This window comes from Coffea arabica, chromosome 3e (assembly GCF_036785885.1).
Source record: "Coffea arabica cultivar ET-39 chromosome 3e, Coffea Arabica ET-39 HiFi, whole genome shotgun sequence".
Taxonomy (NCBI): Eukaryota; Viridiplantae; Streptophyta; class Magnoliopsida; order Gentianales; family Rubiaceae; genus Coffea; species Coffea arabica.
Window position 1 is genome coordinate 20,806,066 of NC_092315.1, and position 18,390 is coordinate 20,824,455.

Consider the following 18,390-nt stretch of genomic DNA (forward strand, 5'->3'; position numbering starts at 1 on the left):
CCTCAAAGTTTCGTAATTTTGGCCAATTAAGCACAATTAACGAGAAATGAAGAATTGATCGTTAGAACCAACGATTTTACCCAACAAAAAATGGGTAAAACCGAATGGAGCCATTTTTAATGGAATAATTGCAACGGACAAAAAGCTTAATTCTTCTCCTTCTTCCCTCTGCCTTTCTGCAACCCCAAAATTTTTTTTGCCAATCTCTGGAGTTTTAACTACTGTTATACAACTTTCAAAACAAATAAATTCATTCTAAATTTTTATTTGGGATTATTTCATAAACCAAATCGTGGTCACTTTCCGTAAAGTATCACTTTCCCATAAAGGCTAGCTCTTTATGGCTTTTCTCCATTATAAGAACAGAGTACCCATTTTTTCATAATTAAATTTATTTATCGAATAAAATAAAAATAAATTCATTTTCTAATAAAAGACCAGCTCTTTATGATTTTCCTCCATTATAAGAACAGAGTACCCATTTTCTCATAAATAAATTTATTTATCAGATAAAATAAAAATAAATCTATTTTTCAATAAAAGACCAACTCTTTATGGCTTTCCTCCATTATAAGAATAAAGTACCCATTTTCCCATAAATAAATTTATTTATCGAATAAAATAAAAATAAACCCTTTTTTTAATAAAAGACCAGCTCTTTATGACTTTCCTCCATTTTAAGAACAGAGTACCCATTTTTTCATAAACAAATTTATTTATCAGATAAAATAAAAATAAACCCGTTTTTTCAATAAAACACCAGCTCTTTATGACTTTCCTCCATTATAAGAACAGAGTACTCATTTTGAAGGCAAAAAGGAATTTGTTTATCGGATAAAATAAAAATAAACTCATTTTTCAATAAAACACTAACTCTTTATGGCTTTTCTCCATTATAAGAAAAGAGTGTCTATTTTGTCATAAACAAATTTATTTATCGAATAAAATAAAAGTATACCCATTTTTCTATAAACAACAGCTCTTTATGGCTTTCTTTCATTTTAAGAAAAAAACACGGTTCTATGGGCATGCAAGAGAGAAGGTTATTGTGTAAAGTTCTTATAGGAGAGGCTACGGTGCATGGACATACAACAAATGGAGGAGCTGACGGTGCAAGGATTCAGTGATTTGAATCAACTGCTGCTGGATTAATTTAGATTATGGTTAACAAACTCAATGATTTAGTCCGTCTAACTTAGAGGGAAAGTGGGTGATAGTTGGATGGTGTTCCGATAATGATAAGATTGGCGCCAGTGATTCTTGTTGGAGAAGATGCATCACTTGTACCTTTCTGTTCAGTTGGACGCTACTTCCACAGGTATTGAATGGTGTTGCTTCAATGGTGGCCCACATCTCAATGTGATTTTCAATGGTATAAGATTTGCACGGTACATGTAGCAAATTGTCATGGCCCCTGTTCCTTCACATGTGTGTAGGGGCGGTAATTGTTATGGATTGCTTACAACTTATTCCCTCCAAACCTTTTTTCATAATGGAGTTTCTGATTTTATCCAAGTAATAAATTACTTCAGTGAAAAAAGGAAAAATAGAAAATTTATAGAGGAAAGTCACAAAGAATTGGTGTTTTATTGGAAACCATCGACCCCTTAGCAAAGACGATCAAATGCAGCTAAATGATTTTCTTGCAAGAAAGTTGCCGAAAGCAGCTTTGTGACTGTAGTTGCTACTTTTTTTTTAACCATTTTTTTAGCAAGAAGTATCATTAATGTCAATATTGAGATATAGCAAAATTTGTATACGAAATAACAAACCAATTTTTCATTACAAATACAAAACGAGCAACAATATATTACAACCAATACTATCAATAGTACAAAGCACAAAGATACTCAAATCAAATCCTAATTAGGCTTTAATATGTATAACCAAAATTGCTAGGGATAAAAAATGCTAAGATAGACCCTGTGCCGATATACAATGAGCATCATGTTTGCATTAATTGGCGAAGTCCATAATCGAAGTAGCTTGTAAGAGCTTCATAGCCAGGTTTACTACAATCCACCATCAACCTACAAAGTCCAATGGAAAAAAAAATTATTAAACAGAAATTTACATTGGTAGTTAGATAAATTAAACCTGCATTAGCCTACATATATCAACTAAGACATTGATCCTCATATTGTTGCATGAAAAGAAATGAAAATGAGGGACTTTAAAAGAAATGCTAAGGATCACTTTTATTAACCACAAGTACAAAATGTGAACTGAATTTTAAACTACAAGTTGGTAGCATGTACTTAAAATGAATAAATCATTATGACCCCAATTGACAAGAAACCAATTGTAAAGTAACGCCAAGGCTGTTTCCTTTAACACAAAAAAAGAAATGCATTCACCCATTGCAGCTCATTCAAAATTGAGAAGTAGCTAAGTAACATTCGGACTTGGAAAGCATGAAATGAACTTGGAAAAAGGAATTAGATTTTACTGCCAACAAGGCTTCCAAGGTGCAAATAGCCAATGAGATCTTTTTTTTCTAATCCTTATTATTTTTGTCCAGTATGTTCACTTAAAAGAAAACTATATTCTATTTACTAGATCTTTAGTTAAGAAATAAACAAAAAATTAAATCATCAAAAAGCAAAAAGACCAAAGGCATTAAAACTTGCACAAACATTCAGGAGGAGGAGAAGTTATCACCTAAAAGAATCACATGCAGCGCAATGAAAGCATTAGAATTAGCCCAAAGGAAGGGAAAAAATATGCTTCAAGAATGGTCCTACAACACCGAAACACAAAACAATAGATAATGATGAACCATCACAAACCAGTCCAAAGACAAGCAAAATCACCTACACCATCAATCCTAATCACCAACCGGAGTAGAAAATCATCCAAAATTTCAGTTAAGTCACCGAATAAATAAGGCTTAAATCTTAGAACATGTCATAATTAGTGTTTAGCATTCAAAAATTATGTAAGATACAGGGGGTTTGGAACAACAAAAGGGGACAACTAGGGCTGGGCAACGAGAGGTACAGAGGAATGGGAGCGAGAGTGGTAAAGAGAGGAGATTGAACAATACGACAAAGCAGGGGAAAAATCAAATCATGGAAGGAAGAATTGGGGAAAAATCAAATCGTGGAAGGAAGAATTCTAGTATGAAAATATGTTTGGAGACTACCTGAAATCTTAGATCTGAAATTTTGACGGCCCGTTTTCATTTTGCCTTCCAGTAAGACCCCTTTCTCTACTCCAACTGAGATGCCCATTCACTCTAATCCACTGAAGTAGAAGCCTACAATTTCAAAAAGTTTATCTTGCGATTGTTAAATTGACCAAAAATGCAAAAAAAAAGGCAATTGACAAAACAGAGATGAAAATAACATATTTAAAAACCTACACCATCGCTTTTCCTTGAAGTCTGCCATTGCATCGGAAGGGTTTTTAAAGTGTGTCCTTGATTGTATAAATTCAGATCTGGATGCCAGAGAGGAAGAGGGGAACCATATGTCTACGGGAACTGAAAATTGATAGAGAAGGAAAGAGAGATAGAAGGAGAAAGGTGCAGGGGAGGTTGCGATTGAACTTTCGAGGGCTCTGATCTGAGAACAATATTTGGGAAAGTAGCCTTGCAAGTATGGAAGGTTTGGAATTCATGTGGTGCTAGGCTTGACAAGTGCTGTGCCGGGAATGGTTAAAAAATTTTCAATGCGCGACTCTGCTAAAAATTGGAAGGGAGCAAAATTTTGAAATTTTCACAAAAAAGCACCCATGATTTCTCACCAATAACATAGAAACTTTGGCCCACTAGAATCAGTATTTGGAGGGAAGCTTTCCCGCGCTCCTTTTGGCGAGAATTTTAAGTGAGAAAAGTACTTGCCCTCGCAGAGTATATGATGGTTCCAATTTTTGGTGAGGTATTGTCCTTTTCCTTGCTATAAGCCTCTTAAGAGCGTCAAGCTTTCTACTTCTTGCTAAAATTGTTGTCGCTAATACTCTTTTTTGTTGTAGTGAACGGAGGAAAACCATAAAGAACTGGTGTTTTATTGAAAAATATATTTATTTTTTCATCCGATAAATAAATTTATTTATGAAAAAATGGGTACTGTGTTCTTATAATAGAGGAAAACTATAAAAAACTTGTGTTTTATTGAAAAACGGGTTCATTTTTATTTTATTCGATAAATAATATTTTTTTTAGAAAAATGGGTACTATATTCTTATAATGGAGGAAAGTCATAAAGAACTGGTTTTTTTATTGAAAAAAGAGTTTATTTTTATTTTATTCGATAAACAAATTTGTTTATGGCAAAATGGATACTCTTTTCTTATAAGGGAGGAAAGCCATAAAGAGCTGATGTTTTATTGAGAAACGGGTTCATTTTTATTTTTTTGATAAATAAATTTTTTTATCCGATAAATAAATTTGTTTATGGCAAAATGGGTACACGGTTCTTATAATAGAAGAAAGGCATAAAGAGTTAGGATTTTATTGAAAAATGAGTTTATTTTTATTTTATCTGATAAACAATTATTTTTTAGGAAAATGGTACTCTGTTCTTATAATGGAGAAAAGTCATAAAGAGTTCATTTTTTTTATTGAAAAACGAGTTTATTACAATTTTATTCCAGCCAACTGTGACCCATTTTCCCACTAACCTAAGTTAGACGGACTAAATCATTGAGTTTGTTAACTACAGTCAAAATTAACACAGAAGTAGCTGACTCAAATCACTCAATCCTTTATGGCTTATACCAAATGAATACTAGGAAGCTTATTTGAAATAACAATAAAATATTTTATAAATGATTAAAATTTAGTACATTAGTTAATAAGTACTCGTAACGTACTTGTATAATGCATGATTATATGTATAATTTAATATTCTTTTGTACTTATATATTTTAAAATATTTTGTGAAAAATATTTTGACCTTTCACATAACCTTAGAAAATAATAAAATTTTATCGTATTATAAAATAATAATTTTATCTTATTATATTCATAGGTGTTAAGTTATAAAAATTGTGATATAGAAACAAGTGACATTCTACATGTAACTAGGAAGATTTGTTGTTATTGTTATCCAAACTTTCAAATTTTTCAAAAATTGAAAATGATTACAAACTTACTTTTCTACAATTAGTATAATTTGTTAATTAGCCAAAATTCTAGCAAAAGGCAAGCAAATACAACTTGTAATCAATTCATTCTGATGCATGTAAAAATAAGGTAGCATTGTGCAAATAAATAAAAAAATCCACTATATATAGTTCGTTGTGACAACCAGGCTTATTTCCACATTTGTTTGAGTTTTGACTACAATGGATATAACCTATTCCCTCCAAACCCCAAATTTTGAATTATAACATTCAACCAAAACATGCTCAAACTCTCAGGTTCGGTCATACAAGGACAACTAATGTGAATATCCGTGCTACGCACGGTGCTTACATTATTAAAATAAATTAAAAAATTATACCATTTTAATTTGAAAAAAATTATACCAACATAATTAAAATTTAAGATTTGTCTAACAATAGTTCAAAATATGACAAAAACTATAAATCATTCAAGAATTGTGTTTTTACGGAAGATGGATCTTAAAATAATAATAATAATTTATATTAGAAAATGAATAATATATGGATAGAAATAAATGTAATTGCATGTTTTATTTGATTTTAAAATGAAATACTTACCAACATTATGCATTCGATTTGATAATCTTGTACAAAGGTGCGAACATTTTTTATACCAATCAACTTTTAGTATAAAAATTAATATTGGTGGTTTAATTAATTCTATTGAATTTTGAAGAATTCGTACTACAAAAAAAGTTCAACAAGACTTGTATTTTTTTTGAAGTAAACTTGCTGAATCTTTTTAAAAGATTTCATTGGGATCACTATGGTGTGAGATTCGCTTTGTGATTAGTTATTTTTTTTCTTTGTAATCTTGTAGGTTTGAAATTAAGATGCCATTGAAATCAATAATGGAACCAATAGGGGCTTATGGAGGTCATAGCCCTCCTCCCCAAGTTTTAAAAATTTTAATTCATATTATATAAATATTTGTGTAAAATAAAACAGGTCCTCCAAATTTATTATAATTTTAGTTTATATTATGAGAATATATATAAGTATATATGTGTGGGTGTGTGCGTGAAATAACTACATTTGGGTGGGATCACCATAGTGTAAAATTCATTTTGTGATCAGTTATTTTCTCTTTTGTAATCTTGCAGGTTTGGAACTAAGACGCTATTGAAATTTGTTTGGATAGAGTGTTGTTTAAAATATTATTTGAAATAATTACAATAGTACTTTTTGTGATATGATGTATGTGAGATAAAAAGGTGGGTTGAAAAATGTGTTTATGATGTAAACAAAATATTATTTGAAAAAATCTGCTATCCAAACACTCCCAAACTAATAGGGGCTAATCGGGGCCATAGGTCCCTTCTTCCCAAAGTTTTAAAAATTTTAATTCATATTGTGTAAATATTTGTGTAAAAAAAAGTTAGCCCTCCTAATTTTTTTTATAATTTTAGTTTATATTATGAGAATATATATATGTATATATGTATGCGTGTGTGTGTGAATTAACTACTTTTGAATTAATTTTTTATTAAAAAATTATTTATTTTCTAATCCCTTTATACTTTGTAAATGATTGTGAGAGTAAAATATATTATGACAATAAGGTACGTTGAATTGTGAAAATTGTAATTTAAACAGGCTACTAAATTTTGGATATTTGACTTTTGTAGTTGCAAATTTCTTAAATTAACGATTAGTTATTGTCGCGCCCCACTTTTTGAAATGGTGTGTGAAAGTAGTGTGTGGTATGTGAACATGTATGAAAATAAAAGGCCGTGGGACTTGAAAATTCGACGGTTTGGCCAAACAAAGTTCAAAAAGGGTTTTGAATGGAAAATGGAGTCGCCACTTGATATAGAGTTAGGGTGTACCAAGTCACCCAAAAAGTGATTTTTTGGAAAAAAGTAAACAAACCCCTTTTTAAAGAACTTTTAGGTCTACGTAACCAAAGAAAGGGATCGGGGGTCACATTTGATAAGGGAGAAGGCAAAGGCAAAGCCTAAGGCACTCCCTTACCCTGGGCAAAGCTAGTTGCGTGACTTAGCTCCTCTTTTCCTAATTTTTCTATCCAAAACATGCGTTGCATGTTGGATATGACTAATGAGTATGAAAAAGAAATGCAATCCTAAATCTAAAATGTCTCTTACGAGGCTTTTTGGTCCCAACCACATGAGTTGTGGTGGCCAATAAGAAAAAGTCCTCATAGAGGTCGCGAATGATGCAAATGAAGACTCAAATATGAGTGCAAGTGTGAAAATGTAAGAAAACGTGCATGTGTGCGAATGTAAGACAAGTGCATGTGTGTAAATTGGAAAAATAAAGGTGTTTGTGTGCAAATGGATGAAAATATAATAGTAAATACATATAAGTGCAATTGGGTGTAATTTGTGAGGTAGAAAATAAATAAGTGATAGGGAAAGTGTGTGAACATGGCATGTGGATTGCGAAAAACATAAGTAGTGAAAAAAATGTGAATAAAAAATGAAAAAAGTGATATGATAAGATGAAGATGCATGAACCTAGAGGAATGCATCAAGTCGGGTACGGGAATGACTCCTAATTTCACGACTTTGATTTTCCCTTTGATTAGAAGGAAAAACTAGCGTGCTAAGGCTATTTTGTAGCCACACTCGCTCGTTTCCCTTACCAAAAGGGGACCCTCAAGCAAATGTACCCTATAACTAGCATGAAGATGCAAAAGTCTAAAATGAAGGGGAAAGGGTTGGCGGGGCATGCCAAATGTTTGAAAACTAAGAAAAATGCATGAAATGTAGTGAAACATGCAAGTATGAACTACCGAGGGCAATCCCTAAGGGTCTAGCGTTGGACTAAAATTCTGGAAAGGCAAAAATTCTAGAAATTATTCATGCAAAATGCATGCAACCCACGTAGGAAACTTGTTTCTGCAACTAAAACATGAAGGCTACTGCAAACTACCATTTCCGCAAGTACATGTCAACTTGAACACCAATCTTGATCAAAAACCTTTCAACCAAACCTCCAAAACTAATCTAAGCATCATAACACACAATTTCAACATTCAAACAAACCAAAACATAGAAGAAAAATCATGCCAAGGCTGGAAAATTCTGTGCAAAAGGTTTGGCAAGCCTGGCTTGCTCTTTTCCAGCAAGCATTTGAACATGATTTAAACATTTCAGCCCCTAACATACACACCCAACATCAAATCATTCCATTTCTTCCCTTCAACCTAAGATTAAGCATGCAACTTAAGTGTAAAGATTCATTGAACAGCCATGGAAAAGAAGACAGCAATAAGAATGCAACAGCTTTTTACTTTGCTACGAATTCTGCAGCTTCAAACTCACGCAAATGAAATGCCAAACGCACACTGATCAAACATGGTTGCCTACCCCTACTCCCAGCCGAGAACAATAAAGAAAATGCAGCAAAAGAAACTCACTTTCACTCGGCCAAAATAGACTTAAGACTCGACTAGAAAACAAGGAAAGAACAGGTTCTGCACACATGCTTTAATCGAAGTTTTCTTGATCTAATCTTCAATCTTTAAACTAACAACACAAAGCAGTAATTTGGCGTTCAAAGAAACAAAACACATAAGGAAATCATGCAAATAAAACACGAAGGAACTCATGCATTCTGCAAATTCCAGCCTGCTATGACCCTGTACCTTACAGCGGATGATACTCGAACAGCCAAACAAAAACCAGAAAGGCTCATGAATTCATCATGAATTCATCCTTGCTTGTTTAACCCTTGACTTTTCCTCATGAATTCATCAAAACGGTCAAGGCGCTTGAGCAACTTCATATCTATAGGAGCAGAAGATTCTCCTACTTCTGGTTTAGCTTGGACAGTGTGGTCTGGTAGGAAAGGCTCTGCAGTGGCGTGATAAAAGGCATGCGGCTCGGGGGGTATATTCGAAGTGATTTGTGGTTGTGGGCCTTGCATGTGAGTAGGGAAAAATGAAGAATTAGGAGGGTAAGTGTATGGCAAATTTATGGTGGGGTAGGTGAAAGTTCCTTCGGGTGGAATAGGGAAGGATGGAGTAATAGTGGTTTGAGTCGGAGGGATGACAAATGGCTCTTGTTCTGGCTGCCTGACGGGTACAGGTTCAGGTTGAACTCCGTTGCTAATCAGCTCGTCAATCAATTTCCTTTGGGCCGCCATCTCGGTAGCCATCTCACCGAACTTAGTAAGCATTTCAGTCAGCTGAACCCCCAAACTCGTAGTCTCAGGTTGGACGATAGTAGCAGACCTATCTGATTGCTCCGGTTGCGAGCTCATGTTTACACGATTCCTCTGGGCTCGACTACGGGATCGCGTTATGATGGAGTTTCGACGAGAAGCTATGTTTAAATATTCCCTGAGAATTTTGAAAGGAATTGCCTTTAGATTTAGCCTTTGCTTAGCTATTCCAACAAAAATAAAGAAAAGGAAAAGAAAAAGACACGAGTTAGTAAATATCCAAAAAATTCGGATGCATGTCCTATGGGGGAGCCCTTTTTGTGCCAAGGGTAGGCCTAGAATGATGTAATCCTCTGAGGTAGGCACGATACCATACCTGATGGATCCGATCAACTTATCGACATTTGATTAGAAAGTAATTTGGAAATTTTGGACCAATTGAACAGCGGGAGCTCTCCAACAAAATGAGGACAACTCCGAAAGAATGATTGATTTTGATTGGCACAAGAATTAATTTAACCTTGACGAGTTTGAAATTTCCTAACACAGATTAAAACCCTAATTTATCCAAATCAAATAAAAATGCAATGGGTGATCTTCTTAAAACAACTAGGTGTTTCAATCTGAAATTTGACATTAAAACCCTAGTTAGTAGACTAGGTTGGATGAAATTGATGATTTATTCAAAAATTGACCGAATCACCTTAAAAAGGGGTAAAATGGTCAAATGCATTGAATGAAATTTGATTATTTATTCAAAATTGAATGGATAACCCTAAGAATGAATTAAACTAATCAAATGAATTGAATGAAATCAGTTGATCAAACCGATCGAGTGAAAGGATGAATTATTCAAAAACGACCGAGTTGCCCTAAAATTGATAAAATGGACTGGATGAAATTGATGAATAAAATAGTCCAATGGATTGAATGGAATTGACGGCTTATTGGTAGTTTCAAAAATTTATTGCGATGCATTAGTCTATGAGCCTTCTAATATCAGATTTTGGCATCAATTTATTTATCGTCTCATCAGTGATGAAATATTGGTGAATTTGTTCCAATTAATGTCCTTTACGCCAGGGATTTTTACCAATTTTGATAAAGTGGCCAAGAAGTGATTATTAGACGCTCATATTCCAAAGATCGCTCTATAAAAATGATCGGATCCTACCTTACCTTGTGCACTACCCCTTTGGATGGTACAAAATGTAAACGTGCAAGTCTCCTTGGATTAAGTATCCGAAACACAAGGTGGCTTATTCCTAACACGGGATCCCCTAAATGGCATTCCCTTTCTATGATTTATGCATGATGCAATTTTATCAAAGCGCGTAAATACGCAATTGAAATGAAACATGACCTAAGGGACCCTTTATTTGCCAGGGTGAGCCTAAAATGACGTGACATTATTAATTTATGAACGAAATATACCAAAATTTCTTAAACGTGCAATAGCCTGTCTACAAGGGTAGGTTCTAAAAGAAGGTCATGCCAGACCTCTTATTTGCTAGAGTTTGTGAATGCAATGGGGACACAAAACCAAGAAAAGTTAGTTCAGCCAGATAAATACACATATTACATTGTAGCAACGAAATCAATACAAAGAAATAAAGCAATAAAGGGAGAAAAAGGTTGGACCCCTCCCCTTGTGAATAGTGTCCCTAATAGGGCAAGACAGACTCTACCCTAGGCAAGCTATCATGGATGCATGAGGTATTGGCTCACTAATACAGCTAGACTCGATAGGTTTTAGGTCCCCGAGCCTTCAGACTTGGAAACCAAGGGTCATCAATCCCAAGGTTCTTTGTCGGTGGCTCGAGCGATTCCCCAGACATTGCTACGCACACGTCGTGTCACGGCTACATGTCTGAGTGAATCTATAAAAAATCATCAACCTTCGACTAAAAGCTAAAGGCTATCAACCCAAAGCTTAAAGTGGAAGATTGAGTGACCCCTCGGATCGTGCTACGCACATGTCGTGTCACGATCACACGTCCAAGTGGGTCGCCTAAAATCCTAACAGGGTGGAGTGGCGTGACAAGCCACTAAAAGGAAAAAAAATGAGGGGTAAAAATTAAAGCGTATGCACGTATGCTTGTGCTCGTTTGGAGGGGAGGGATCAAGAACCAACGCGAGGCTCTAGGGTAATATCCCCCTCCCAAATGCAATGCAAAGCGCGGAATCACATATATAAACCATCCATCCATCAAAACAAACGTACGCAAATGTGTGAGGGAGTGAGTTGATACGCGCGAAATGCAAAAATCCTAAAAAGGGAAAAATGCAACCCTAATATCCAAATGCTATGCATAAGAAGGGTAGAAAAAGGAAAAGAATAGCTAAATCAAATGCTTGGACCCACTTAGGAAGTCCCCAGTGGAGTCGCCAACTGTCGCGCCCCACTTTTTGAAATGGTGTGTGAAAGTAATGTGTGGTATGTGAACATGTATGAAAATAAAAGGCTGTGGGACTTGAAAATGCGACGGTTTGGCCAAACAAAGTTCAAAAAGGGTTTTGAATGGAAAATGGAGTCGCCACTTGATATAGAGTTAGGGTGTACCAAATCATCCAAAAAGTGATTTTTTGGAAAAAAAAAAGTAAACAAACCCCTTTTTAAAGAACTTTTAGGTCTACGTAACCAAAGAAAGGGATCGGGGGTCACATTTGATAAGGGAGAAGGCAAAGGCAAAACCTAAGGCACTCCCTTACCCTAGCCAAAGCTAGTTGCGTGACTTAGCCCCTCTTTTCCTAATTTTTCTACCCAAAATATGCATTGCATGTTGGATATGACTAATGAGTATGAAAAAGAAATGCAATCCTAAATCTAAAATGTCTCTTACGAGGCTTTTTGGTCCCAACCACATGAGTTGTGGTGGCCAATAAGAAAAAGTCCTCATAGAGGTCGCGAATGATGCAAATGAAGACTCAAATATGAGTGCAAGTGTGAAAATGTAAGAAAACGTGCATGTGTGCGAATGTAAGACAAGTGCATGTGTGTAAATTGGAAAAATAAAGGTGTTTGTGTGCAAATGGATGAAAATATAATAGTAAATACATATAAGTGCAATTGGGTGTAATTTGTGAGGTAGAAAATAAATAAGTGATAGGGAAAGTGTGTGAACATGGCATGTGGATTGCGAAAAACATAAGTAGTGAAAAAAATGTGGATAAAAAATGAAAAAAGTGATATGATAAGATGAAGATGCATGAACCTAGAGGAATGCATCAAGTCGGGTACGGGAATGACTCCTAATTTCACGACTTTGATTTTCCCTTTGATTAGAAGGAAAAACTAGCGTGCTAAGCCTATTTTGTAGCCACACTCGCTCGTTTCCCTTACCAAAAGGGGACCCTCAAGCAAATGTACCCTATAACTAGCATGAAGATGCAAAAGTCTAAAATGAAGGGGAAAGGGTTGGAGGGGCATGCCAAATGTTTGAAAACTAAGAAAAATGCATGAAATGTAGTGAAACATGCAAGTATGAACTACCGAGGGCAATCCCTAAGGGTCTAGCGTTGGACTAACCCATATCTATGAATTCCTACTAGCGTTGGACTAGCGGAAATCGGAACAAAGAACCACAACTAGCACTGGACTAGAGTGGTGACGGGAAAGGGATCACATCTAGCATTGGACTAGTGTGATAACATGCATTTATTACATTCTAAGAAACCAGATAAAGCATAATAAAGCAAATAAGTACATAAATCACATAAGACACATAACACATAGGCATGATATCTAGATGCACGTCCTAAGAAAGCAAGTAACACGTAGCACACAAGCATGCAAATCACACTAATGAACCTATTACATTGGCTAGCTAAAACAAATGGGGAAAGGGAAAATGGACAAAAATGCTCGCCAGGCCCTATCTATTACAAGCCAAGAGGTGTACACATACCCCACAAATAAGTAAAAGAGAGACTTAATAAAAAAAAGCAAAAGTAATAGAATTAAGGAAAAGCAAGGAAATCAAGTAAAGTAGTCATGCAATTCTCACTTAGCACGTTGGATCACATAGGGTCAAAATAAGGAATAGAGTGTACCTCCCTTGAATCGATGCCCTAACGAAACGAACTTACTAATTTACCCTCCAAAATAATAAAAAGGTCAAGGTACCACTTTAGTTATCAAATAATCACATGAAACAAAAATTAAACACAAAAATGGTGATTAAGCACGAAATGAAAATTAAACATGGAATAAACCATGCATGTGTAGGCAAAACTCGGTCCCAGGTAAAAAGTTTCAAGAGTCTAAAATGGAGTACTAAATTGAATGGCTTAAGGTGGAATCCATCACAATCAAATGCAGAAATCACAAAAGAAGAATGGAAAATTATTTATTATGGTTAAATAACAAAATTAGCTAAGAAAAATTAAATCAAACGAAACCAAGACTATAAATTCTTCCAAGTTATTAAGCTTTCATGATTTTATCCTAGAAATCCATTGAAATTTGTCCACAATTCACGTGAAAACATATCAAGGCAAATTATCATGTAAAAGGGATCCAATGGCAAACATTAATCAGTCATGTGAGTCCAATTAGAACATTTAAGCACTTCGAAAGTCCCAAAAATAATAAGAGGCCAAATAACGGTTCAAGTTGCAATCAATTTAGGACTTAATTGCAAGAGATTGGAATGTAATTGGGCCATAGTGCAACAAAGGGAGACTTGGGGGGTTAAAAGACAAAAATTCTGGAAATTATTCATGCAAAATGCATGCAACCCACGTAGGAAACTTGTTTCTGCAACTAAAACATGAAGGCTACTGCAAACTACCATTTCCGCAAGTACATGTCAACTTGAACACCAATCTTGATCAAAAAACCTTTCAACCAAACCTCCAAAACTAATCTAAGCATCATAACACACAATTTCAACATTCAAACAAACCAAAACATAGAAGAAAAATCATGCCAAGGCTGGAAAATTCTGTGCAAAAGGTTTGGCAAGCCTGGCTTGCTCTTTTCCAGCAAGCATTTGAACATGATTTAAACATTTCAGCCCCTAACATACACACCCAACACCAAATCATTCCATTTCTTCCCTTCAACCTAAGATTAAGCATGCAACTTAAGTGTAAAGATTCATTGAACAGCCATGGAAAAGAAGACAGCAATAAGAATGCAACAGCTTTTTACTTTGCTACGAATTCTGCAGCTTCAAACTCACGCAAATGAAATGCCAAACGCACACTGATCAAACATGGTTGCCTACCCCTACTCCCAGCCGAGAACAATAAAGAAAATGCAGCAAAAGAAACTCACTTTCACTCGGCCAAAATAGACTTAAGACTCGACCAGAAAACAAGGAAAGAACAGGCTCTGCACACATGCTTTAATCGAAGTTTTCTTGATCTAATCTTCAATCTTTAAACTAACAACACAAAGCAGTAATTTGGCGTTCAAAGAAACAAAACACAGAAGGAAATCATGCAAATAAAACACGAAGGAACTCATGCATTCTGCAAATTCCAGCCTGCTATGACCCTGTACCTTACAGCGGATGATACTCGAACAGCCAAACAAAAACCAGAAAATTAGACAAACCAGAAATTCATATGATCAAGCAATGCACTCGGCAAATGGATACCAGGGCAACATCATTAACATAGCATACAAACCAAACGCTTGAAAGTCAGAGCTTCAGCAACCAAAACAATGGGATAAAAACGCAGTGCAGAAAGAGCGAGCTTGCTGCAAGCATGATTCATGCAGAGATTTTAAGGCAACTTTGATGCAGCTTTTGCAATTGTTTTCATGCAAATTTCACAGGCATGATTTTTTTTGTTCTTGCGGAAGCTAACAATAGCGGAAAAAGACTGAAATCCCAGATTCGAAATGAAACCCAACATTCGAAACAGAGGCAGACAAACTCAAAGACAAAAAAAACGCAAACCCTTTTCTGTACAACCTATCCAGAATTTCGGCAAAAACCAACCCTGTAAATACCCTCCCCCTTCAAAGCTAGCATCTTGACATTAAATTACAACCCATGAACAAACACTAAGCGAACCCCAAACTGAACGTGCAAGATGACAGCAAACAAAAAGATGACAGCTTTAATGCAAAAGGTAAAAGCGTGGGGCTCCAATCACGCACATACAGGCTTGGAAAATTTAAGGGATTAGCATCTGAAAAAGACAGAGTTTTCATGAGAGAATGGCTTACAGTGGCCTTCCTTTTGTTGAAGATCCGGACTGAAAATAGCAGAAGGCGGTGGTAGCAGCTTCTCGCTTCGGTTAGCAATTCCAGTAACACTTCCTAGCTTGGCCCTCTTGCTTTTCTTTCTGCCGTTGTTTCGCTCTTTCTTACCCCAGTGCTGCCCCTTTTCCTTTCCCAACCGTGAACAACCCCCAACCCGTTTACTCCCTCAATCTCTTCTCACAGCTTTCCCTCGGTTTCCTGGTTCTCTCCGCCGCCTCTCTTTCTCTCTAGCCGTCAACCTCTGGTTTCCTGTTCCGCCGTCACTCTCTCTGTTTTTTCCTTCTAGCCACTTTTGATTTTCAGTTGTCACGGACTCTCTCCCCTTTCCTACTCTCGCTCAGCCATCCTAAAATCCTCCCTCGGCCGTTAACTCTCCAAAACTCCCCTTCTCTGCTATTTTTTTTCCTTTTTATATGGAACCCAAGGCTCCTAAACCCTCACCCCAATGGTGAGGATGAAAGGCTTGCTCTACCTTAAAATCCAGCCCTCCGATGGGGCATGCGTGACTGTCCTTGCAAGCTGCGTTTCCGCAGCTTGCATGTATAATTTTTTTTTTAAAATTTAACAAAATTGATAATAATAAAAATAAGTAACAAAAATAACAATTTAAGTAAATCAATCAATAATTTAAATCATTTTTCATTTTCATCATTTTTCTTTTTTTCTTTCAAGAAAACATTGAATTTAAAAAAAAACAACTAAATTATATTTTTTGAATGCCTTTCTTTTCCTTTTCTTTTTTCCTCTTTTTTCTTTCCGAGAAATTCTATGCTAAAATTTACAAATAAAAATAATATAAAAACTAAAAAAACAAAAACTAAAAGTGAATAAAACTAGCACGACAAATAAAAACTAAATAGTAAATGAAATTTCACTGAAAATTTGGTGTCTACAGTTATTACTATCAGTGATATGATAAGTGTCAGTAATAAACGTGAGATGTGAATTAAAATTTGCATATATCATTTTACAGGGGTGGTTATTATCTGTTAGTTAAAGTTTAGGAGTTTGAATTTTATGGGGTAGTGGAAAAAACGTGAGGAAAATGTGGGAAAAATATGAGCATGATTATAGGATTTGTAGGAGCGGTTACAAGATTAGTTAAGAGATAAACATTTTTTAATTATAAAAATGTAAAATTCTATTAAAATAGCATTCAAACTTTTGACAATTTTGGAAGCTCCTTATCCAAAACCCCCTCAGCAATACATATAGATATACTAAACGGTAGTTATAGTAGCGAAATAGTTTTTACCTAATATAACATGTTGTTGCACTTTTAGCGATTATTTGATTTATTGTTGGACCTATTCATCTAAATAGAATAACACCTAAAATTATGGAAGTAAGTTTCCTATCTAAAATAGTAAATTAAGCCTAATAAATTAGTAACTTTTATACCTCAAAAGGTAAATTGGAATAAATATTAAACTTAATTTTTAAATAAATAGATTACTGCTTTATATCCCAAACTTACTTTTAAAAGAGTAAGTTTAGTTCAAATAACAGTAAGTTTTTATACATAAATAGTAATTCTTACTAATAACATGGTAATAAAAATGATTAAGGATCAAAATTTACCATTTTTTGGAATACATGTACAATTTTTACATTAAAACCTTATCTCAAAGTAGTATTAGGAAGTTTATTTGAAATAATAATAAGATATTTTATTAATGATTAAAACTTAGTACCTTAGTTAGTAAGCACTCATAATATACCTGTATAATAAATAACTATGGGTATCATTTAACAAACCAGATTTACGGGTCTTATTTAAAATAAAGTAATAGTTTATTCATTATAAATTTAATGCTTAAATTTATTAAATTCTTCATTTTATATGCTTACAGTATTTAAGTTCTCCGCCAAGCTTTGCGCCTTTTTTGCTGCCCTTACTTTCACTTACGACCCTCTCACTTTGACAATTGCTTATTTTAGGCACTTCACATTTCACCTTTACACTTTGGAATTCCCTCAACTTTTCCTATCCCTTTTCCACTTAACTTCAATGCCCAATAAGTCTTCAGGTTCCAGGTCACAAAAGACCTTTACACGTGTCTATCTAACACGCTTTCCCTACTATTTGTGGCCACAATCATACCACAGCAACATCCATAGATAGAATGGGTAAAGGTTTTTATTATTTTCTTGAATGATCCTATTTTTGAACATTTTATAATATTACAAAGACGTTGGACGGACGCAATGAATAAGGGAATCACATGTCATCCATTCGACTGGAAAGTCAGGATTACCTCTATACTGACATCACTCAACTGAATGCAAACTATCCCTACATCTCTGTCACGTTTGTCAAGCTTCATTTCGCATGTTCGATTTATCATGAAAGTTGGGTCCGAGAATTCCAACAGCCTTCTCTGACGCTTAGGCGCCGACCCTGGGCGAGAGCCAGGAAAGTAGTGAAGAGAATCAAATCCAGAAAAGATCAGACGATGTGGCATTTTGTCGACTGACACAACAGACGAGCAAATTTCATCCACTCACCGGACAGCAACATCTATTGGATGGTTGCTTCTATGCTGGAAAGTGGTTGACCTACCCACCGTAGGTAGAAAGACTGCTAGAAGGACAGCTCAGCACAAGCATCTCTATCCATATTTTTGGGGCTCAGTTGAAAGAAGGTGACCGGCAAAGCCTATTATCATCAGAAGGAGCTAAGAGCAAATACTAATATAAATTGGGTTAGGTGGTTAAATAAATTAGTGAAACTATAGATGCTATACTAGAATAACAATAAGAGCCAAGTTTGTCCTTTGTGAATTTGTTATCATCAGAGGCGGAGGAAACAGAAGGTGGGATAAAAAATTTTCACATTAAATTAAATTGTTTTTTTAAAACTAAGCAACTAATTTTTATTTACATTGTAATTGTTTTTTTACATAATTGGGTTTCACCTTTTTACTTTATCA

General features: G+C 35.0%; 1 long non-coding RNA gene across 1 annotated transcript; it reads right to left on the reverse strand.

Moving 5' to 3' along the window:
• Positions 1 to 1,720: 1,720 nt before the first annotated feature.
• Positions 1,721 to 3,633, reverse strand: LOC113703041 (uncharacterized). The gene is made up of 3 exons (XR_011842260.1): positions 3,365 to 3,633; positions 3,146 to 3,259; positions 1,721 to 2,030 (listed from the first exon to the last, which is right to left on the reverse strand). It is a non-coding gene; the product is annotated as an uncharacterized lncRNA (long non-coding RNA).
• Positions 3,634 to 18,390: the final 14,757 nt, after the last annotated feature.